Source organism: Pleurodeles waltl, chromosome 8 (assembly GCF_031143425.1).
Source record: "Pleurodeles waltl isolate 20211129_DDA chromosome 8, aPleWal1.hap1.20221129, whole genome shotgun sequence".
Classification (NCBI taxonomy): domain Eukaryota; kingdom Metazoa; phylum Chordata; class Amphibia; order Caudata; family Salamandridae; genus Pleurodeles; species Pleurodeles waltl.
The window spans coordinates 1,274,929,211-1,274,953,019 of NC_090447.1; positions in this window are offsets into that span (position 1 = coordinate 1,274,929,211).

Below are 23,809 nucleotides of genomic sequence, written 5' to 3' on the forward strand. Positions count from 1 at the left end.
GGTGTCTCCTGAATGATGCCATGTCTTTCTTTCCACTGAGATTGGTTTCAGTTAAGATTGGGGTCCTTCTGTGTAGCATGTTGTATGTTGTGGACCAGGACAGGTTGTGGAGTTGTCAGCTCTACAACAAAATTGATGTATTCCTCACTGGTGAGCGTCTTATCTTCTCCATCAACCGGCATGTATCGATCCTGGCTTCTGGACTATGATGTACACATTGTTGTAGCCAGAGTCCCCATCTTTAGATGCATGGTGGCATTTTGGTTACTTTGTTTCCAAAGTTGGTTATGAGGGCCTAGTACGGGTTAGAACAGTCAGGTATTTACTATATATAAAAGTGATGGTGCTAACACGCCAAACAACAGCCACATTTTCCTTTTGTGCCTAACCTGCATGTCAACACACAAATCAGACTTTCCTATCCGTGTTTCACTTTGGCACCACTGCTATCAGCTACACCTATGGGAGTCCTTGGGACTCTGTTATGATATCTTCTAAGATACCAGCATTTGTTGTAGTTTTCTTCTTATTGCTTGGTGGAGATAGAATGTAACCATCCTGTGACGTTGGGGTATAGGTTTTATAGCTTCATTAATGTGTAGATTTATTTCAAAGTCTTTCATCTTCCCCAGTCCCATAAATAATTTTGGCCAAAAGTTTACTATGAAATGTTTTTCATTCATCATGTACAAAACGACAACCAGATTTACTTGTTCAATGTGAAGGCAACAGCTTCTATTGCTCCATGCATCACTTGTATGATAGTATCTACTGGGTGACCCTTGTACATGAGTGCAGATTTGAAGGACCTAGACACGTTAATGGCCCTTGGACTATCCAGGTGCACATTGGCACACCCAAGAGCCGGTCTTGGATTCATTCAGTTATATTCTGTGGAGCAGATGTAGCTTCACGAAGTGCTATTGCAGCGAGTGGGTTGATGGATGGATGGATGGATGGATGGATGGATGGATGGATGTCATTACCCCCACGTCCCTCAGTTCTCGTCCCCTTCATTACATATGGAGAGATACCTCTCTCTGTGACAGAAAAAAAAGAAACCACGAGTTGGTAAATACACACATAAGAGGCGGCACGTGGAGTAGTCTTCCTCTACTTCTGCTTCTGCTTCTCCTTCTCCTTCAGCTTCTTCTTCCTCTCCTGGGCGGTCTAAGCAGTGCAGGAGACATGATGCACATATCTGGAAGCTGAATAGGGAGACTTTGCTGGAAATGTGGGACGTACCTAAATCTAAGGCCCCTCTTCCAGAGGAAGGTTCTCATTCTTCTAGTTCGGAGGCAGAAGATTCTACCCCAGATGAACAGTAGGGCAAGTATATTTCTCGGGATTTGCTGCCTGATCTGCTGAAATATGTCAAGGACAATACAGAGTTTCCTGGGGGTGAGGCTCCTGACACTTGGAGTTCCTCTCTGATATCTCTTTTGATGTTGTGCAGGCATCTGCACTAGCTGGGAGTGCTTATGTGTCGGCTCGCAGGAATCTGGTTCTCAGAGACTGGAAAACGGATGTGGCTCAAAAATCATCAGCCTTGCATTGGCCCCAAACAACACATTGCCTTGGAATGGCAAACTTAGAGGAGAAATTGAATAGACTGTTTAAAGAAAAGAAACATTCTTCTTCTCTTAGTTCAGCCTTGGGGGATAGATGACTTTTCTGGAAAAGGTCTCCCTTCCATTTTCCTTCCCGCTGGCAGTTTGTCTGTTCTCAGGTTCGCTTTCCTGTTGGCAGGGCCGGGGGCAGGGACAAGAAGTCTAAGTCTCTCCCCCTCCCCTCCTAAACCCTGGTCCTGACTATATGACAGCTCTGGATCTGGAGGTGGGGGGGCTGGTTACCGCATTTTCTTCTGGCTTGGCTGGTTTCCACTTCAGACGTCTGGGCTCTGGACATCATCAGGACTGGCTATTGGATGGAATTTGAAGTGGTCCTACCTGGTTCATGGGTGCATTCCACTCCGTGGCCTTCCAACTCCAGCAAAAGGGAAGCTTTGGAGCTGAGCATTCGCACTCTGGTGCGGAAAAAGGCAGGGGTGGAGGTGCTGCTACTGTAGAGAGGCAGGGGCTTTTACTCCATAGTTTTTTTTTTTGGTACCCAAGCATACAGGAGGCTTCCATCTGGTTTTGGATTTGATGGGTCTGAACAGATATGTTCTTCACATCCCTTTCAAAATGAAGACATTACAACGGATCATTCCGTTGGTGATTCAGGGGAATTTTTTATGCACCCTGGATCTACAGGACACTTACTACCATGTTACATCCTCTGTGTCAACAGTTTCTCACGTTTTGTGTAAAAGGAACTCATTATCAGTTCAGGGTTCTTCCATTTGGCCATCGTTCAGCCCCAAGAGTATTTACCAAAGCGGTGACTCCCTTGCTCGCATCTCTTCATCTAAGGGAAGTTCATCTTTACCCTTATCTGGACGACTGGTTGATTCATGCACATTCAGAGGTCAGGCTTGTTCAAGATCTTCATTTGGCATGTGCTACCCTCCAGCAGCATCGGTTTCTTCTGAACTGGGACAAGTGCCAGCTGGTTCCATCTCGGGATCTGACATTTATTGGGGTGAGGTTTCACAAGGATCTCAGAGGTTTTTCTCTCAGAGGGTAAGATCCGGGCATTGCATTCTCTGGACCTGGAGTTATGTTCCCTGTTGTCAGCTCCGGTTCACAGGTGGCTCCAGGTAATGGGATTCATGGCTGCTGCAGTCTTTACTGTTCCTTTGGCACAGTTTCATCTCAGATCTTTGTGGGTTCACCTGCTGTCTTGTTGGAATCTTCAGTGGGAGAACAACCAGCTGGTACCGATATCCCCAGGGGTTCATGAGGAGCTGCAGTAGTGCACTTTGGAATCCAACCTGTTCAAGGGGGCTCTGTGGCAGCCAGATACTCCTTTGGTATTGACTACGGATGACAGTGCCTTTGGTTGGGAGACGACCTTGGGCAACAAATTCCTGATGGCTTGATGGTCTCTTCAAAGGGGGAGATGGTCTTCCAATTGGAGGGAGCTCATGGCAGTGTTCAAGGCAGTCATGTGGTTTCGTCATGTTCTGGTGGGACACAACTTAGTGGTTCGCTCAGACAACCTGGTCACTGTGGCCTACCTCAACAACCAGGGTGGGATACGGACCCAGTCTCTCAAAAAGGTGGCTCAGTTGGTATTCCAATGGGGCAAACTACACCTTTAGTCTCTGGTGGCTATTCAGGTGAGGCAGGTGGACAATGGGGTGGCTGATGCACTCAGCAGGTGTTTCCCTCCATTGCAGGAAATCTCACTTACTCAGGAGGTGTTTCTCAGAGTGTGAGAGAGGTTTGGTGTACCATACCTCGACCTCTTTGCTTCCCAACTCAATGCTCAGGTTCAGCGGTTTTGTGCTCGCACTCCACAGTTGGGTGCTTGAGGAGTGGATGCTGTCAGTTCCCTGGCCAGACCGTCTGTTGTATGCTTTTCCTCTGATTCTCCTCATTCCCAAGTTCCTGGCTTGGTTGCTGAAGGAAGACAGATGGGTGATTCTGGTGGTCCCTGTTTGGTCCAGGAGGTCCTGGCTTCTGGTGGTCAAGTTGCTAGCTGTTCCGGGTCCCTGGTTTCTTCCTTTTTTCTCCTCCCCTCTTCGGTTGGTTCCTCCGCTGACTCTCCAGAAGCTTCAGCTGTCGGTCTGGAAGTTGAGAAGTAGGGTTTGCAACTCAGAGGTATTCCCAGACATTCAGTAGTTGCTATTCAGCAGTCTTGTAAGCCTTCTACTTTGAAATCTTATGCCAAACATTGGGGTAATTTTCAGCGTTGGTGGGTTCCTCTTGATTTCTCCCCTTTGGATTGCTCTTTGGCTAAAGTGCTTCTGTTTTTTTGGGAAGACTTTGAGGAGTGCTTGTCTGTTTCCACTTTGAGGGCGTAGAGGGCAGCTATCAGGGCTTTTCGTGCTCCATGGGGCAACCTATCTGATGTGGATGATTTGGGGTCCCATCTGATGCGAGGGCTTTCTCTGACTCATCCTTTGGTGAAGCCTCGCTTTCCTTTTTGGGATTTGCCTCTAGAGTTGAAGTCTTTGGTCTCTGCCCCGTTTGAACCTTTGTAGAGTGCTGATCTTAAGTTTTAGACTTTCAAGGTGGGTTTTTTAGTTGCCATCACCTCCGCCAGGTGCATTGGTGAGTTGGGAGCCTTGATGGCTAGAGAACCCTTTCTGTCATTTTCTGCTGATGGGGTGGTGTTGCATTTGGATTCTTCTTTCATTCCCAAGGTAGCTTCCCAGTTTCATCATTCTCAGTAGTTTGTTCTTCCTTCATTGAGTGTGGTTGCTACTGGGGATGGTGATTGGACTGGTCCTTCCTGGATGATAAGAGGGCTTTGTTGGTGTATTTAGATTGGGCCAGGCCCTTTAGGAATTCTGACGTTTTGTTTCTTTCATTTGGTTCTTCTTTCAAGGGTGAGAAGGCTTCCTTTCTATCAGTAGAAGGCTCAAGCAGGTAATTGAATTGGCTTATTCTTTGGCGGAAATTCCTCCTCCAGCTGGGGTGTAGGGGTTCTCTATCAGGGGCATGGCAGCTTTTTGGGAGGAACTGAATGGGGTGTCTATTACAAAAATCTGTAGTGCAGCTACTTGGGCTATTTCCAATACTTTTGTCAATCATTATCATCTCCAGAATGTGTTGGGAGATGAGTTGAATTTTGGGTTGAGGGTGCTGCATGCAGTTTGCTCCTAATTTTTGCATAGTTTCTATTTTTGTTCTTCAATAAATCACTATTGAGCACTGATTATGTTCTGGTGCGCCTATTTGGGCTTTTTTTTTTTTTCCTCAGGCCAATCTGGTTTTGGCTTTGGTATTCTCCACATGTAATGAAGGGGCCGAGGACTGAGGGACTTGGGGGTAATGTCTTCATTACTCCTGGTCCTGTAGTCCTCGTCCCATTCATTACTTACCACCCACCCTCCTGGGCAACTGTCATTCGACTGATTGGCTTGGTAGGTCAGGAGGAATGCTGGGAAGGTACGTTATGTACTCCCGGTGGGGGTGGGGTAGTGCAATCCTTGTTTTTTTTTTTTTTTTTCTTTCTTTCATGGAGAGGGGAATCTCTCCATAAGTAATGAATGGGGCGAGGACTACATGACCAGAAGTAATGAAGATTACTGGTAAGTAATAAGACACTTTGAGGTATAGTCACTGATACTTTTCATTTGTGGTCTTTTCATCTGATACCATGTTACCACATGGTCTGAGATGTCCTTAGTGAGCTCTTTTGTGATTCATAAGATGGTGATATTGGCTCTCGTGTGGCGGTACTGCTGTAGAGCACCAAGAAGTACAGCTAATTTTGTCCCCTCTTTTTCTAGGATTTTAGGTTTTTTGAACTCTTGCTCCTCTTTTCATAGTGTTTATCTTCGCCACATTTCTAGCAAGTTTGCCCTAAAGCCGGACATATGTGTTTGCGAGGGTAATCTTGCCTGAATTAGTAACATTCTTTTGTCTTCTCACAGGGTGATTCCTGGGTTTTGTTTCTGTCATGGGTCCTCTCGTTACACTGGGTTTTGAGTGTCCAGTGGTAGTCTTCTCGTTGACTGTGTAGCCAGAATGTTTGACACACTTTTCTCTTTTTCTAGCATAATTTCTTTGCTTGAGCTTCCCATGAGTCATGTAGCTGTGTAAGTTCTTCAGTTTCTTCTAGCAGGCCCCATTTCCTCAGCAAATGAATGATGAATATTTTTGCATTGCTATTATGAAGAAAAAAATCGTAACAAGATTTCTGCTCAGAGTAAAACATACTAATATAGAGATTATTATCTAGGCCAGATAGCATGACAAAAGAAGCCATTTCTTGACTGTATTTGAAAATGTCAATAAGGCTTACAAGTTCAGATTTCCATTACATTTGTATTGATCTGTGCCATTCTTTGGATTTCCAACTATAAATATGTATTACAGAAAGAAGAGTGTTCCTGCCACTGCCAAAAACAAACCGCCTTTCTTGCTTTGACTTTATCAGTGCTAATAGTTCAGCGCATGGGTTTTAATTCAGTTTTTAGTTCCTCTGAAGTTTTAGGCAATTCCTATCAAGTGAGGAAGAAAAATAAGGCAACATTGCAAAGGATTGCAAGAAACGTTCATAGGACGCATCATTCGACTGCTATAAATATCTGCTTACTGTAGGAAGCTACACGTGGCAGTGTTCGAAACCTTCTTTTTAATAGTTTAATAATCGTTATTAGACTTCTTTAACCCACATAAGGATGATAAATACCGATACAGAATTAGGTATCAAATAAATGTATCGATTTAAAAGTCATTTCCAACATAAAATTTAACTGACAATATATGAATGATTGGTATTTTATAAGTGCAACTGCTTAGCAAATATTTAAATACTTAGAAATAATCTCTACTTGTATTCTCTTCTGCATAAGTTTAGGTTACTGTTATTGAAATTACATCGAGCACTTATACATTTTATTGAAATACGAAATCATATTTTCTGTAAGCAGTCACAATTCCATTCCATGCACTAAATCAGATGAGAAGCCTCAAATAGCAAATAAAATGTGTTAGAAATTGGGTTACTGTTTGATTGAGTTGTCAGCCCTGGTCAAGAAGCAACCACAATCCTAGTCAAGGTAAGGCACAAACAAACCTCAAATTAATCTGTGGTCAACCCCCTGGTAGTTTGGCACAGAGCAGTCATGCTTAATTAGAGGCAATGTGTAAAGTATTTGTGCAACACTTTACACAGTAAACATTGAAAACACACAAAATTATTCCACACCAAGTTAGAAAAATGGAGCAAACTTTTTAAAATAAAAGAAGATTGAAATGACAAAAATCCAATCAGAAGAACCAGAGTTACACATTTTTAAATTATAAACTGCAATATAGTGCCTAAAAGCATAAAGCACCAATTGTGGCTATTTGGTCGCACTGGACTGGCTCAAAGTCGAATGTTAAGGCCAAATACAGTCCCAGATTAGCCCTGCTGAAATGTTACCTTCTCATGTTTTGTTCCAAGAGTCCACATGGAGCAAGGAGAGCATCCAGACAGTGGTCAGCATGTTGCCAAGAGCAGGCCAAGGCAGCAGCAGATGGGCAGGCCCTCTCCGCGCTGCCAGCCCATGTGTGAGGAGATGGGCTGGCAGTGGCTCACACTGACGTTCAGTATGAGCAGCACAGTTCTGGTGCAAGCAGGCCCGTTCGCAGTTCCAAGGAGCTCAAAAGCTTGATTGAAGATCCAGCTGATCCACACTAAGGGTCCAGTATGCGAGGGGCACTATTTGGGGGTCAGGAACTCACTAAAGAGAGGTCTATTTGTTGTTGGGGAGCCTTTTATGTCCTTAAGGGCTAGATCAGGAGGCCAGCAGACTTGCCCCATTGAGTCACTCTGGGGTCGTGGAATTAAGATGGTTTGCAAGTCCAGTTCTTCCCCAGGCAAGAGGGCAGCAGGCAGAAAATCTCCAGCACAACAGGGCAGCAGCTCCTTCAGAGTAGCAGTCCAGCAGAGTGGCAGTCTTTGTAGCAGCACATCAGCCTTTCTTCCTGGGAGAGAATCCACAGGTCCAGAAGTTTATTGAAGAGCTGGCCTCTGAGGTCCTTATTTATATCCTTGTGCCCTGGTTCTGGAAGGTGGGAGAAGCTTCTAGACAGTGGCTTTGAAGTTCATGGGATTCCCTTCCTCGCCTGCCCTGGCTCCAAGCTGGATGAAGTTATAATGCAGGATCATTAGGCCTTTTGTGTGGAGACAGGACACAGCCTATTCAGGTGTAAGTGAGGCTTGGCCCAGCTCTTCCCTCCCATCCTGGCAGTGATGACCCACTCAGTCACACCTAAGCTCCCATTGTGTGATAACCTATTCTCATTTGGAAATTACACTTATAAAATGTGATAAGGCGAACGCCAATGTTATGCAATAGGAGAGATAGGCCTTGTAGTAGTGAAATACAATTTTGAATGTTCTTCACCATCAGAACATGTGAAACTTAAAAGTATGTGTCCTACTTTTTACATACAACGCACCTTACCCTCTGGGCTGTCCAGGGCCTACCCTAGGAATGATTTATATGTATTAGAAAGGAAGGTTTTGGCCTGGCAAAAGGTTTATTTTGCCAGGTCAAAATGGCAGTTTAAAACTGCACACACCAGCTCTACAATGGCAAGCCTGAGACAGGTTTAAAGGGCTACTTAAGTCAGTGGCACATACAGTGCTACAGGCCCACTAGTAGCATTTAATTTACAGGCCCTGGGCACATCTAGTACCCTTTTACTAGCAACTTATAAGTAAATTAAGTATTCCAGCTGGGGATAAGCCAATATTACAATGTTCTAAGGAGGGAGACAATGCACGTTAGCACTAGTAAAGTGTGCAGAGTCCTAATGCCAGCAAAAAACAACAATCAGGTAGATCACCCTAAGGCTGACAGGTCTAACAAAAGTATATTATCTAGATTACTTATTGCTGGTTGTTGCTCAGCACGCGGTATCTTTTGCACCTGGGACCTGAAATCTCTGCGTTTCTACATGTCACCCATAACAATCCTTCTGAAAACTTGTGTTAGAATTTCAAACAATTGCAGCTTTGCTAGTCGCTCACTAAAGCAAAACATATTTTCAGATATGCAATTTTGTCTGAACCTTGCTTTTGAGTAATGCTCCCCATTTAGTTGAAAGCCTGTTTAGTAAGTCAAGAAGCTACAAAAGGAGTTTTTGAGTTCTCTATTCTAGGGAAAGTTTTAGCATCTACTAGCTTTTGGGCATCTTTTTCCTAATTATCGATAAAGGACTAAAGATGGAGGGTTTCTTTGTATCCTTCTGTTATATATTGACAATGCAATCACCAGGATGACTCAAGAGTGGTCAAACTCTCCAAAATAACTCGAAGCAGATGTACTTGAGGACGGGCATAACTTCCATGTAACAATCATGCAGAATTAGCCAAAAATTCTGCGAGATTACACATAGACAAGAAGAGTAATTCTGCATTTACCACTCTACAAGGATGCATTTTGCACAATGAAATACTGCAAAGTACAATAGAACATGATTAGCGAGCAGCTGCTCCCTAAATGCTCCCTTGGGTAGGATTTTTCCCTAACTTACTCCGTGCATTTTACACTAGTTTCTTCGTGAAAAATGCACTCTCTCATCCAAAATGGATACGAGGAAGCATTTTGCACTAATAAAATAGTGCTAAATTCAGCAGAACAGAATTGGTAGCAGGACTAGCCAACCACATTCTCTAGATGTGCTCTCGCTGTAGGATTCTCACCCCCCCCAATTAATTTTAATTATGCAAGCAGGCATAATCATGTTATTATTGGTAATTCTGCATCAAAGAGCAATTCAGAATTAACTAAATTACTCCAGCTTAACAGAAATTCCACCCATGCCTCGTTCTAGGTTAGGAAATGCTTCAAGACCTTGTATATCCACAAGTACCAAATGCAATAAAGATCTGTTTCTATACTAGAGAATATATTAAAAGTGATTTCCATCTTTTTTTAATTTAAAGTCTTAACCGGAGCATTCTGCCCTACTGCTCGGGAACAGCATACCCCAAAATCTCCATCAAACCACATAGGAAGATTAGTCAGTGGAAGGACATTAGCACACTTTTCCTGAAATGACTGGTTAAACTATAGTGTGAAAAATCGCCAATTGATTCTAGCAAACTTAATCTGCTGAACCCCATGTAAACTGTTTTAAAGAAACCAAGTTTAGCAATGTGGATGCTGAATCTGCTTAATGATCAAGAGAGCACAACATGAATTCCCCCATAAAGATCCACTAATGACATGTCAATAATAAATGAATTACTCCTCAATATCTTCACTTTGCAAGCAGTATCTTCTGACATAAAGACAGAACATCTTTAGCAAAACTACAAAGTTCACCTCCAGCTCTCCTTTCTGCCCACGTCCTACACAGAATTCACATTCAAGTGTACACCTCCTTTCCAAATAGCTGGAGAGTCACACTTCTACATTAAATAATTGAACTCCCAAAAAAGTATTTGACTTCAAAGAAGAAATTGCTCTTCTACTTGCTCGTGACTGATGTCAACCATGCAGTGATTATGGAAGGTGAAGTTTGCCTCATCTATGTTAAATCTATGGGATGTCAAGATGGCTGCTTCTTTTCAGGGTCAAGGGATTTTAGTAGATTCTGATCAGAATAATCTACTTAAGCACAAGTCAAACCACAGTTAAAAAATGTCTCCTAAAACAACCTCATAATTAAAAAATTTAAATATATGGCTCATGATGCTGAGCTCACCAATGATCACAAATTAACCCATTAACTATTGGTAGTTATTATTCAGAATCGTCAGCTCCTCATCCCAGTCCTAATGATGTTGGGTCTGCTCACACTGACAGCGTCTTCCAACAGCATAGTTCTCCTTTCTGTCCCTGATTGTTCTTAAGGGTCTTCTCTGCCCCCATGTACTTCCTGACTTAACAATCCTGATTTGTCATGCCATGCCAAGATGGAGGGCCAGGAACCAGACTGAAAAGGCAAGCTCCTGATTTGGAGTAATGAAGATTACCAGTAACAGGCTTGTGACCCTCTCACCATCTCAGCCCTAATGTTCCAGGATATAAACAAGCCTTTCATTCACTGACAGGCTTTCACATTGCCTTTATTCATCCAATATATACAGCTCAACAAATCAAAGAAATTGTGAACAATTACTTAATTGCAGTTTTCAACACCCCGTACCAAAATTCTGAATCTTCCTTATTCACTCCCAACCTATATTTTGCCATGACCGTTTTCAGGGTGTACAAAGTGGCAGCCCTTCATATCTCGAGTAGACACACACTATCCTGCCCAGGATGTAGAAGCTTTCCTTGTAGAGAACCTTTGCAAACTTTCTGGAACATCATACTCAGCTGAGATATAAGCCTAAGGGATAGCTTGTTTTACCCACCTACTCAAAGGTACAGTTGTCACTTCATTTGATGAGCCACCTCAGGAGCATCGAATAAAGGATTCAAATTTCGAAACACGTTCTGGATAAATCACCAAAGCTCTCATGATGTATGTCTCATCCTCTGCCACTGGCAGGATACACTCCTGCAAACAGTAAAACTGCTTCTAGACCTTAGTTCTGAATTTAGGATCAGGCCTCAAAATAGTTCTATCTGGGAGGAATTTTAGATATTGGTAAATAATAACTGTGAGAAATTGGGCTGCTGGTTGACTGGGGTATGACCCCTGGTCAAGAAACAGCCACAATCCCTTGCAGGGTGAACCACAAAAAGTCACTAAATTAACCTGTGCTTAACCCTGGGTAGCTTGGCACAAAAATTAGTCACACTTAACCTAGTGGCAATGTGTAAAGTAATTATGCAGCACACAAACAGTAACAAAGTAAAAACGCAACACAAGAAAAATCCCAAACAACTTAGAAAAATAAAGTAAATTAATACATTATTTGACATCCAAACACCAAATATCCAATCAGTAGAACAGAAGTCATACATTTTTAAAGTTTAAGATTCAAAACAGCTCCTAAAAGATAAAAGCACCAATCGCGGTCATCTAGTCACGAGAAACGAGGTCAAAGAAGAGTTAAAGCTCACCGGAATGGAGTGTGGTTCAGCTACAAGAAGCGGATTGGGCCCGGCCAGCCCTTACTTTCGAACTTAGAAAGCTTTTTAGAGAAACATGTCTGAAAAGGTAGAAGTTCAGTGGAGCAAGGCTGCAGGAGCATCCAAGGAGGGAGTGTTGTTGTCAGATGGCCATATTGTGAAGCCACAGTGAAGATTGTTACCTTGGACTTGGACTTAGTTGCAGAAATGGAAGTTGAAAGGCTCCAGTGGGACGAAGCAGAAGGCTGTGGCCGAAGCCAGAGCCACAAAGTCAGATACTTCTGTGGTGAAGGACTGCTGAAACTGATTTGCTGCTGCAGAGAAGAATGTAGCAGAACCCACAAAGTCAATCCAACCAGCGATGCACCTGTGGCAGATAGGCAAGCAGATTGGTCCCGGCCATCTGGGCACATTTAGTACCATGACCAAGGGTCTAGGAATGGATAGAGACCTTTTGGGAGTTCAGGGCTCACTCCAGGCTGGGTCCAGGTGTGGGTTCAAGATGGTGGAAGTCTGTTAAGTCCTTGTTGCTCTGAACAGGAGGCCAGCAAACCAGCCTGTGGAGCCACTTCAGGTAGTCCTGGTTGCAGGTGTAGATGCAGGGTTCAGCAGCAGGGCTGGCCTCTAAGGGTTCAAGGCAGGCTCCAGTCAGCAAAGCAGTCCTTCCAGGTATAGTAGCAGTCTAGCAGAGTGCAAAGCAGGTCACATCAGCAAGCAGGCCTCTGAGAGTCCTTCCACAGGTCTGCTGAAGAGTGGGTCTGAAGGTCTTATTTTTATACCCAGATACCCTTCTCCTGGATGGTGGGAGACATTTATGTAAAGGCTCTTTGAAGTGCAAGGGCTTGCCTACTTCCTTGCCTCCCCTGCCCTGGCTTCAAGGTTTCTGCAGTGACAATACAGGGTTGTTAAGACTTTAGTGAGGAGACAAGACCTAACCTATTCATGTGCCAGTGGGGCTGTGCTCAGCTCTGCACTCCACCCTCCTCCCCCATCCTGCAAATTGATGGCCTATTGAGGCACACCTAATCCCAATATTGTGCTACTGTCTGGGTGCAGCTGGCACTCGGACTTTGCGAAATCCTCCCAGTCATGTGACCCAAAACAGTCTGCAGGCACAAAGGACCAAGGGCAGGAAAATGCCAACTTTATAAATATGGGATTTTCAAAATTCAGACTTTACATTAAAGTCAGTTATCACTACAATTCCATAGATACCAAATATGACATATGTACCGCTCTCTCAATAAGGAATTACAGCCTATTATATGTAATAAGGAATCCCCAAAGCTATCCTATGGTAGGGATAGGCCTCACAGTAGAGAAAAACTGATTTTGGGGGGGGGGGGGTTCACTACAGGACATAAAACCTACACTCCCTACCTTTTACTTACACAGCACCCTGCTATTTGGGCTACTTAGGACCTACCTTAGGGGTGACCTATATGTAATAAAAGGAGATTTTATGGCTTTGCAAGGGGTCTAAATACCAAGTCGACATGGCAGTGTGACATTGAATGCAGGGTGTAATGGCAGGCCTGGGACACGTTTTAAAGAGCGGTTTAGATAGGTGGCACGATAATTTCTGCAGGCCCACTGGTAGCATTTAATTTACAGGCTCTGGGTATATGGTATACCACTCTACAAGGGACTTCCAAGTAAATTCAATATGCCAGTTGGGTAGAAACCAGTTTGATCATGTTTTAGAGAAAGCACGAGCACTTTAACAGTGGTAAAGTGCACAGAGCCCTAAGGCCAACAAAAATGAATTCAGTGAAAGTGGAGGATAAAATGCAAAACGTTTGGGGTGACCCTACATCTAGCTCCCCCAATCTCCTGGCTGATGGTTTTGCTAACCAAAAAATACATTGTCACCGAGACCCAAGCCATGTCTGCACACTGCAGTGGTTGAAACGGATTTTCCGGCAAGCCCTTAATAACTACAGGCAAATCCAAGGAAGCTATAAGAGAATGGGCGATTGGTCTTTTCACATTAAAACTCTTCAAAAGCTTGAAAACTAAGGGATGGTTCCCTGAAACCTCTACCCCCTGCCCACTGGGATACCAATGACATGATAGGCCTAAAACAAAATAATCTCATAAAAAAAATTAAAAAAAACATTATATAATAAGAAACTGAACACCAGTTTTCAAAATCTCTCAAGCACCTTCCATACAGCTCAATATTTGAAGGCCACCTACAGGATTGAACACCAATTCTTTCTTCCTTAGTCAACCCTAAGCCTGGGGGTAGGGGGGCAAGGGGTAAGAGGGTCAGCAAAAGCAGGATTGCTTTTACCTGCTCACTCAATATTCTGCAATACCCTTGGACGGGAAGGTATTGGATGGTGAGCAAAGTAAGCAAATAATAGTGCATCTTCTGCCACACATCCTGGTGCCAAGTCTCTGAATACTCCTGTTATACCCTTCTACCTCACTTCTATTCAAAGGGTATTGTCTCAAGTATCAACTGGAAAGTTTGCATTTTCAAATGATAGGAGATGGAGGGTGGAAGATTGGGGCTCAATCTGTCCACACACATGTTTCCTACCCACCCTGACCCCGCAAAATATATATTGCTCTCATTTCTAACCAATCACTGTCCACAAGAAAATGTCCATGGCTATCTTAACCAAACTTCTGTCCTTGTGCCCCCCCATTTATTTATGTAGGCTTTTTTCACTTGTTTGTCAGCCTTTAACAATGCTGAGGCATTCTCTAGGGGGAAACATCCTTAACAACTAGGTCTAAACCACTACTTGCCTGAACCACTACAGCTAAACAACGAAAAACGTCTCTACAACTAAGTACTGAACAACTACTGTCTAAACAACAATTGTGCCTGAATAACAATTGCCTGAATAACTAATTTTAAGGTAAGGTTTTCTTTTTGGTTTTTATGGTTTATTAGTTGTTTAGAATATATATATATATATATATATATATATATATATATATATTCTAAACAATAGATATATATATTCTAAACAATAGATATATATATTCATACAATATATATGTATGTATATATTCTAAACAACTAATAAACCATAAAAAACAAAAAGAAAACCTTACCGTAAAATTAGTTGTGCAGGCAATTGTTATTCAGGCACAATTGTTGTTTAGACAGTAGTTGTTCAGTACTTAGTTGTAGAGACTTCTTAGTTGTTTAGCAGTAGTGGTTTAGGCTATAATTCTTTAGGACCTAGTTGTTCTGTCACATATTCTTCTCTAGGCGGTGTGAAAACCTCTGAAGGGCATACCATACTGACACCAACTCCTTCCAGTTAAAGGAGTTAACTTTTTCTTCCAACGCTTTGAGAGTGACTTCCCATTCCTAGGCATTTGAGGCCAAAGTAATGACTTTTGGATATTGAAAGTAACTCCCTTGTCTCAAGTTTGCTAGATTACATCACCATTGTAAGAGACTCTTCAATTCCCTTGAAACCAGAATCCATTGTCTAGTATTCCGGTTTCACTGGTGACCAAAGATCTAGTAAATAATACACTGTCATTTTCAAATGGTGCTCAAGGGACCACAGCTGCTGTTAACCCCTGAACATTCAACTAATGTCTGAAACCACCTAGGCAGCCATTGCCTGTAGTGATTAAATCCTGCTCTCCAGCAAGAACACCTATCCCTGCTGTGTGTCTCAGGGCCCTCTGGGAATGTTTTCAACTGTTCTGGTGTTTGACTGGAATTTCAGTTCCTCCACACAAGAGTATACTTCAACAGTGGACTCTACCTTCAAAAAGTCAGACACAACCAATCATCAAGCTAAAGAAACTATTATAAAAAAAAAAAAAAAAAAAAAAAAAGATTGGGGCAAGAGCTTTCACGAAAACCCTCTGGGATGAGGCCAGACCAAAGAGGAGTGCTGTGAACTGAAAACGGTATTCCTGAATTACAAGCCTCATGAACTGCTTATGGTCTTCCATTATCTGTCAGAGTCACCAGATCCTCGGGGTCTGTGCACGTTGCCAACACTTCCACCACAAGACAGCTCCAATACTCTGATTAGAATGTCAGAGTCTAAGAGAGTCCAAGTGGGGAAAAGGGGATTAGGTAGGGAACAGCTAGGAAGGAGACCTGTGGGAAGCAAAAAGGTTAAAACACAATATCAAGATTATATCATATTAATCAGTACTAGGCTATGACTCCAAGCATTGTCATCCTGAAAACATGGACAACTTAAGCATGGAATTAAATAACTAGGCTTCAAGATAACCGGATACCTGTGAGGGAACCAAGAAAGGTTAAATACAACTTTCAAATTCAAGTAAAATCTATTGCATGAGGATCAGGAAATAATCTGAATGGTTTCTATGCCACCATATGAATTGTGCTTGAGGGACTTATTATGCACATGAAATATCACATCTAGAATTCTAGCACTTTAGTTTTCTTAAATTGCAGGAACATGAATTGCACATGTTGCAGATTTTCACAAAAGGTTATAAATACCATGGAATGGTTGTGCACAATGAATAACATAAGCGAGACTCGAGAAATGAATTGCGCGTCTTGCCGATTCGAAGGCCACCAAGTAAATGCTATGAAGTGGTAGCGCACAATGAACATCGTGATTTTAAGCACAAGAAATGAATCGCGGGTATTGCGGATTCGAGCACCGCCATGTAAATGCCATGAAATGGTAACGCACGATGAATAGCATGGGTTCATCGCAAGAAATGAATTGCACGTTCTGCGGATTCGAATGTCAGCCCATAAATGTCATGAAATGGTAACACACAACGAACATCATGAATTAGACACAAGAAATGAATCACACGTCTTGCCAATTCGAAGGCCACTATGTGAATGCCAAGGTATGGTGGTGCACACTGAATATCATGAATTAAGCACAAGAAAAGGAATTGCACGTCTTGCCGATTGGAAGGCTACCATATGAATGCCAGGAAATGGTAGCGTACAAGGAATAACATGAATTTAAGCACAGGAAAGGAATCGCACCTCTTGAAAATTCGAATGCCACCATATGAATGTCAGGAAATGGTACCGTACAATGAATAACATGAATTAAACATAGAAAAGGAATCGTGCGTCTTGCCGATTAGAATACCACCATATGAATGCCAAGAAATGGTAGCGTACAATGAAGAACATGAATTAAACACAGGAAATGAATCGCACGTCTTGCCGATTTGAAAGTTGCCTAGTAAATGCCATAAAATGGTAGCACACAATGAATAGCATGAATTATGCACGAGTGAAGAATCGCGCGTCTTGTCGATTCAAGTGTTAGCATGGAAATGCCATCAAACTTTGAGCGCACATTCACACGCAAGAAAGCCAATTGTTTTATCATGCAAATTAGGCCCAAGAACTCGAAAGCCTTCGAGAACAGGATAGGGGGCCTAGCCCGACCTCCGTCTTACCGCCCTGATCTAGAATCACCAGCAAAGTGAAAAGGGCAATGCCTGGAAGATCAAAGTAGGCCTCAGGAACAGGAGCTCTGGAAGTTGCTGCTGCTCTGCACCGGGACCTCTGAATAGTGAGTACGTGGAGCTGGGCTGGCTCCCTTTTATAAAGTCTTAGCCCAGCCCACAACCACACCCAGGCATGCTGCAGGGAAAGCTTCTAGAAGGCCCTGGAACGGGATCACACCCTGACACAGTCTGAAAGTATGCAGCAGTACATTGCATATGAACAATATTTATATACACGCTGAACATAAATCTTCAGGATTAAACTCTGCAGTGCAAAAGGTTAAACAACAGCATATCAGCACAATGCATAAATTATGTTAGCTTCAAATTGCTAGGTTTTTGCATTCTAGTCGCCCGTAGAGCGCGCACTGCCCTGATGTTGACATTATCAGGACATTGAAAAATGTGTTCTGCAAATACAGTTTCACTAGAAAATCTTGCTTTTGTAGGATTGGAGTCACCATTTGTAGAGTGTTATAAATGGGGTTTTTGGTTGGCAGTCAGGTTACCCCCTGTCCAAGCAAGGACCCTCACTCTAGTCAGGGTAAAGGAGAATCACCCTCAGCTAACCCCCGCTCACCCTGTTGGTAGCTTGGCACAAGCTGGCAGGCTTAACTTCAGAGTGCTAGGTGTAAAGTATTTGTACCAACACTCACAGTAACTCAGTGAAAACACGACAAAATGACAACACAGGTTTAGAAAAATAGAAAACATTTATCTAAACAAAAACAAGACCAAAACGACAAAAATCCAACATACACAAGTTATTAATTAAAAACCAAAAAGAGTCTTAAATCCTTGAGAAAACAGGTAAGGCACTGTTAGCCTTGACAAGTACATGGGTAGCGTCAAAATAACACGCACGGGCGAGTGTGCGTCAAAAAAGGTAAGCAGCGCGTCAATTTCTCACCCGCAAGCAAGACTGTGCGTCGTTTCTCATTCTCCGGTAAGGTCGGCATGTGTCCTTTTCCCTCCCCGCAGGGGAGCGATGCTTCGATCCGGGAAGGCGTTGCGTCATTTTTCCACACCCAGCAAGGTCTGCATAAAATCCTGCCACACAGTATCAACAAAACTGCGCCATGTGGATTGCAACGTTAACAGCCTCCATCAGGTGTTGCGCGTTGTTCTTGCAGCCATGTGCGTTGATTTCTGCCATGAAGCCGTCAGCACGTCGTTTTTCAGCCATGTCTCGGAAGGAGTGTAGATCGTGGATTTTCAGTCTTGGTCTGCCAGCTTCACCTTCCAAGGCCCCAGGAACTGGATAGGGCACCACTTGGCAGGACCGGAGCCTTAGCAGAGAGTTCAGGTGCTGGCAGGAGAAGTCTTTGATGGCCCTGAGAGTTCAACAACAGGAGGCAAGCTCAGGACAAGCCCTTGGAGATTTCTTCACAAGCAGGAAAGCACACAAAGTCCAGTCTTTGTGCTCTGTGGAGCTATCCTGCAGTTGCTGATTCTACCTGTGCAAAAGGACAGTCGCAGGCAGTGCAGCACTTCTCATCTCTTCACTAGGCAGACGTTCCTCTTGATGTCCAGAAGTGAGCTAAAGTCTGGTTTTGGGTGCCCTTCTTATACCCATTATGGCCTTTGAAGTAGGCTTACTTCAAAGGAAATTCTCTTATTTGTGAAATCCTGCCTTGCCTAGGCCAGGTCCCAGACACACACCAGGGGGTGGGAGACTGCATTGTGTGAGGGCAGGCACAGCCCTTTCAGCCATAAGTGACCACTCCTCCCCTCCTGTCCCTCCTAGCACAGATGGCTCATCAGGATATGCAGGCTACACCCCAGCTCCCTTTGTGTCACTGTCTAGAGAGGTGCAAACAGCCCAACTGTCAAACTGACCCAGACAGGGAATCCACAAACAGACAGAGTCACAGAATTGTTTAAGAAAGAAAGTGCCCACTTTCTAAAAGAGGCATTTTCAAACACACAATCTTAAAATCAACTTTACAAAAAGATGTATTTTTAAATTGTGAGCTCAGCGACCCCAAACTCCACTTGTCTGTGTGTTCCCAAAGGGAATCTACGCTTTAATCAGATTTAAAGGTAGCCCCCATGTTAACCTATGAGAGGGATAGGCCTTGCAACAATGAAAACCGAATTTGGAAGTATTTCACTGTCAGGACATATAAAACACATTAGTATACGTCCTACCTTATCCATACACTGCGCCCTGCCCATGGGGCTACCTAGGGCCTACCTTAGGGGTGTCTTACATGTAAGAAAAGAGAAGGTTTAGGCTTGGCAAGTAGGTACACATGCCAAGTCAAATTGGCAGTTACAATCTGCACAAAGACACTGCAGTGGCAGGTCTGAGCCATATTTACAGGGCTACTAATACGGGTGGCACAACCAGTGCTGCAGGCCCACTAGTAGCATTTGATTTACAGGCCCTGGGCAACTCTAGTGCACTGTACTAGGGGCTCACCAGTAAATCAAATATGCCAATCACGGAAAGCCAATTACATACACATTTTATACAGGAGCACTTGCACTTTAGCACTGGATAGCAGTGGTAAAGTGCCCAGAGTAACAGAAACAGAGTCCAGCACACATCAACAACCTGGGAAACAGAGGCAAAAAGTTAAGACGACCCAACCAAGGATGAAACGTCTAACATAGTGTAAGCATCCTGAAGAGTGAGTATTTCACAAACTTGTTGAGCTAGTTTAAATCCCGAACTGGCCTGTATTTCCTACCTGTTTTTGGGATCAAGAAAATGATTGCATTATGGCCCCTTTCGGGAATTATCTGTACTCCCTCCAGCATCGCTTGTTTCTTTATCCGATCCTTTGGCACTAGAGTGCAAAGGAAATAATGTCTTGTGAGTACCCCCCCCCCCCCTATGGTCCATTGGTCCAACGATACTTAAATCCATCCCTGAGGAAAAATCCATTAGCCTGACTCCTACTGCCTTGCCCATACTTACTATTTACCAAGCTCCTGAATGTCAGACTGCAGTTAAGATTTTGAAAAGAGCACAGCCAGCCCACTTTCCCAACCTCAGGCCCCGCCACAAAAGGGGCATTTTTGTTTCTCCAAAGTTTACCCCATTTTCTTCTGAAAAATAGGATTTCTTTACCAGAGGGGTTCAGAAAGGAAAAAGTATCTTCCTCTCCACTAATTTCTTAACTCAGTCTAGTCCTGTAGCAAATAATTTGTCCCCTAAAAAAGAAAGGTGATGAATCAAAGACCTCTGTGTCTGTTCCACTTTCCAAAGTTTAAGCCGCAGCAAACTCCTACTATCAACATTCCTAACGCTATTGATGCCACCCACAAAGTCAAAAACAGTGTCAGACAAGAACTGTGCAAGAAGTTAATTTTCCTTTCTCCCCCAAACCACACAAATGCAGCATAGGTATTATCTCTCAGGGCAAAAGGCATTCTGAATAACTCCATTTGAGTGCACTTGCCACTTTTCTAGCCACAGCATCTGGGAAAGAAGGCTCCTCCAAAACCCAAAATAAAGTACATGCCATGCTGGCACCTAGAGGACGTTCACATCAGACTGGTCCAGAGGCTGGAGCAGCATAGAATTTGTTGCAATCCCTTACATCACAACTTAGCCTATATGTATACATGACATTTCATACAATGTGTGTTCTGACTTCATTAATAGAATGTGGTGTACTCAAAATCACCAATGAAGTACATTCACTGTGGTGTTAGGAAAATTATATTCACTGTACCTTATCCTTATTAAATGAAATGTAATCATTGAATCAAATTTCATAACCATCCTCATATTCAGAGTATTTGTATTTGAAACAATAACTATTTATGTGATGTGTGCACTAATGTTTTATACTGAATGTTTAAATGCATTAGCCAACCATACTTAAGCTCATGTTTTAGCAAAGTGTGCATTATTCTAACAGTACCATGAAGTTTCATTTGAATCTATGTAACTGACATTTATATAAATGCTGAAATTAAAATGTGCACAACATAACCTGAAATTAAATTTGTATGAATCAATATTGTATTTAACTTGACTTAACTAGGCCTGAATTTCTTTAATGTGAGAAGTGGTTGTTAATTTTTGCAAATGTGTCATTTCATTGCTGGTGCATTCACATGAAATGTTAGTTTGGAAATAAATGTATTATTGTTTTACAAGAGGAGAGTGTGAGGAAAGAACATGGAGAAAGCCAGTGTGAGATCAATGTTTCAAACAATGTTCAGAGGACCAAGGACAGCAATGTTTTCAGGACTGCTATGGGAGAAAAGGAAGATTTGCAAGTTACACTTTGGGACAGGAGAATACAAGAGCCCGTGATGGCTTGATTGAGGTTGTTACCTAAGAGAATTGTGTGGTAATAACTTGTTTGCTCACTGATTGATTTCAGGACACTTTTCCCCTGGACTTTGGGCAGTACAGACCTCTGTCTTTCTCCTAGTTCCCATGCGTTGCTGCGTTGGCTTAGGCTTACATTTAACACACTAAGAAGACTCTTTGCTGAGCTTCTGAAATGCTGATACCTCCATCTTCCATTTCCAACTTACATCGGTCTTTTTCCAGAAATTTCTTTTTGGCATAGCCTTTTGACCTTTTAAGATTTTTCACTACACTTTATAGATTAACCTAGGTAGATGTCCTTACCCTGTATCCATGTATAGGAGGGAGGACCAAATATTTTTCTCTTAGCATCAAGTTTTGCTATTGATATTCTGCATCACGGTTAATGAATTCTTGGTTTGCCTTATGTTAAAGCACCTAAAGTTCTTCAGCAGATGTGGTTATCCTGTAGTTATTCTGTGTCTTTATAGTATGTTTTTGAGATTTTTTACCTTAACCTGAGTGTTAAATTTGTAATAATACCCTTTAATTTTATTTTGGATTTGGATCTTCATTGTGTGGCCAAATTGGTTACACAACGTAAATCAATGAAGATTGATTAATACCCAGTTTCCTATTTAATCCATTCGAGTGCTCAAAAGAATCATCGCCTCAAGAAAAGAACATATGAATGCACCAAAGCTGGTAGCAGAGGACAGTTCCTTTAGGGAGAGTAGGGAATTGGGGCGTCCCATTATGAAATTGCCCAAACCCAGCCCAAATTCTAAGCCCGCGATTCATTCGGAGGATTGATGGAGTTCCAGCATTGTTACAACGCAACCAAGGTGTGAGTATTAATATGGTTGCGTGTTGCTTAGATTGCAGTGCTTTGCAGAGACATTTTTGTTGTATGAATGAAACGCATATTGCAAAGAAGTTGAGATGGTTCCTGGGTCCGTCATGGTCTAAGATCCATGGATATGAGAATAGCATACACTATATGAATCTTGAATGCTGTACGAAGCGCTGTTTGTGAGACTTAGTCAACAGTATCATCAGAAAGGCTGGGCAGCCAAGCGCATGACACAATTGACTCTCAAAGGAGATCGTGGTCACTCAGATAGCATCAGTTTCTCTCATTTACATTAGTCTCCTATATTCAAGGACAAGCAGAGGCGGTATATTTTACATTTCAATAAGGTTTTAATGAAGGAACTGCATCTTCAATAATAAAGCATGTACTGCAATAACCAGGACGATGAAGCATGACAGAATTAAAATTGTGACAAGGAGAGTGAAACATAAAAATGACGCTACCATGTTGTCACTGGAATCATTAAAATAATTCCAACCTCGGATATATTAGAACACAGCATGTTAAGCTCTAGTTCTGCCCTTCAGGTTCCGCTGGGAAAAACATCATCCCTTATACCTGAGCAAGAGGCCTGAGGTCTGCATAAGCAGCTGTAGCGAGGCGTTCAGCAATCGGCATACAGTCATGGTCATCTGGCTGGAATCTTCCTCTAACGTGTATGGGACAGAGAAGTGTTTTCATAATCAAACAGCTTATGTTCTGAGATAATGTCCCTACGTAAGGATGTGTAGGTTTCTATGAATACCGGAGACAAAGCTTTACCACGCTTACCGGCAACCTATCTTACTGCAGCCTTGAAAAAAGCACAGACTGAAAGAAATGTCTTGTTTAAGAACACAGTGCTGGCCTAGGCAAAGAACAGCTAGATAGAGAGAAATAAGAGAAGACCACAAATGTGGCTATTGTTAAAATAATAAACGAAGCTGAATAAAATATATCTAGGTTAAAGTGCACAGCGGCAGGTCTAGTTTGCTAAAATAATATATGGAGCTATAACTAAAATGGCTACACAACACCCTCCCCTTGCCGGTTCAAAGGTGGTTCAATGCCTAATTATATATAAAAGCTACCAAAATGTAACCTAAGGCATATATATAAGAATGTCAATGATGACAAGTTAAAAAGACACTTGAGCACGTTTGAAGGGACAATTTAGAAATGTTAACTGTGGCGTAAAAAAGGCTGAGTTACAAGAGTCAGTCATTTTGGAAGTTGCCAATCAAATCCGGGATAATGGAAGACAGAAAGACTTTCTTTTGAGTTATTGTGAAAGGTTGGTATAGTAAATCTCATTTGCTCTCAAGGAGGAACTGTTCAATGTAAGAGTGCATGAAAGTAGGTCAGAAAGTGTCTCTCCAAACCGTTTTCTGGGTGATTAGCTACTCCAGACCTTTAGGGGAGCAGGCAACGTTGTTGAAAAATTGCTTTAATGTGTTTTGCACATAGGTTTATAAGTAAGAGTGTGTTTGCGAGAGAAATTTTAAAGGAGGGGGAGCCACTGCAAGGAGTGAGATTGATGTCACATTGTGCCACACTGGTATACGTTGGTTAGTGTAAAGCCCCACTGGTATTAGTGGACTACATCATAAAGAATTGTGCTGGTATTGGTTGTGAACATTGTACAGAG